General features: G+C 45.4%; 1 protein-coding gene across 1 annotated transcript in view; it reads right to left on the bottom strand.

Annotated features, from left to right (window-relative positions):
* The window catches only part of Cpo (carboxypeptidase O), an 18,078-nt gene that overhangs the window by 11,212 nt on the left and 5,187 nt on the right, over window positions 1-1,679 (bottom strand).

Genomic DNA, 1,679 nt, shown 5'->3' with positions numbered 1-1,679 from the left:
GCCTGTGCCTGTGCCTGTGCCTGTGCCTGTGCCTGTGCCTGTGCCTGAAGGTTTCGGTCCTGGAACTCTGACTAGGGCAGTAATAGGGGAATGAGATGAAAAACAGACTCTTGCACAGCAAAGCCAGGATCAGGCGTCTAATCACTGCAACCTGGAGCCTCAGAATGGTACACCATAGAAGGAAGGGTTGAGTAAACTCTGTAGGAGGTCTTTGTAGGTGAACAGTCTCGCCTACAAAACATCTGGAGGAAGCTGCAGTTGTGAGGCTTTGTATACACTCATCAATCCTACATAAATACCTACTTAGACTCCTGAGAAAAGCTTTATCTCTCTTGAGCTTGGCCCATATAGATATGAACTTGGGTAAATTGTCCCATGGGTTGGAGGTCTTGGAGTCTTCAACATGGCCATGCCTGTGCCAAAATACACAGGCTTCACTCACTCATGGATTCTTCTGCCCTACACATGACTATACACGGTAATAGAGGCCAACAAAATAATAATGCTAGCTTTTGAAGATGGTAGCTCTTACACAACAATACCACAGTCACCAGGAACTTGTTGACAAGACAACCTTTCATAGACATCAGAATTATCAAGATTAGAGCAGTTAAGACACAGATGGTTGGGCACTCTGCATGCCTCCAGAGTTTCTGACAAGAGACGCAGTGAGGACGTGCTTTTTTAGCAAGTTCCCAGATGCTGCTGATGGTGAGGTACTAAGGACCACCCTTTGAAGACTTGTTTTATCAAGTATAGTGGTACAGGCATATATTCTGAGCTACTTTTAATAATCTGTCTAAAAAAATAATCAAAAGGGATGAGGGTGTAGCTCAGTGGTAGACAGCTTGCTTTGTGTGGCAAGATTATAGTTTATCCCATGTATGACAGAAAAGGGGATGGGAGGAGATTAAAAAAAAGGCCACTGTTTTAATGCAGTGGGCTTCAACTCTGACCATGTATTAGGCTGACATCAGAGCTTGTCCTGTCTTGGAACAATCAGGCTACCATCTCTTTAGGAAGCAATGTGACAGCAGGATTAGTTGGCTGGACTCCACAGGTGATTCTAATGTCCAGTCAGAATAGCTACTCCCTGGTCCAGACTTGAAAGCTTAGAAATCCTGACCCTATGGAAGGGTGACATACCCCAGACAACACCTCCCTTTTTAAAAACACATTACATGCAAAGGGTAGAATAATTGGGGGCCTAACTATCTCTTTGGTTTTGCAATTATCTTGTTATGTGACCTTGACCTTGTATAAATCACCATACTCCTCTTGGGTATTTTTTTCTCCATGATAAAACCAAAGAATAATAAACAAAGGTTTTCTGTTTTTAAAACACTGGTGTCTTTTAAAAACAAAGCATTTGAGTTTCTGTGGCAAAAGACTCTCGCTTCCAATCCTGACAACCGGAGTTTGATCTCCAGCACTCACATAGTGGAAGAAGAGAACCAACTCCTGCAAGTCATAATCTGACCTCTACAAATACATCCAGGCACAAGTAAAAAGGAAGGAAGGGGGAGAGAAGGGGGATGGGGGAGGGAAGGGAAGGGAGGAGAGAAGAGGAGAGGAGAGGAGGGGGAGAGGGAGGGGAGGGGGAAGGAAGGGGAAGAGAGGAGAGGGGGAGGGAGGGGGGAGGAGGAGCAGAGGGGAGGAGAGGAGGTGGGAGAGGGGGA

Source organism: Grammomys surdaster, unplaced genomic scaffold (assembly GCF_004785775.1).
Source record: "Grammomys surdaster isolate TR1022 unplaced genomic scaffold, NIH_TR_1.0 165, whole genome shotgun sequence".
Classification (NCBI taxonomy): Eukaryota; Metazoa; Chordata; class Mammalia; order Rodentia; family Muridae; genus Grammomys; species Grammomys surdaster.
Note: the sequence above shows the minus strand (reverse complement) of the source record. Positions and strands in the feature narration are given on the sequence as shown.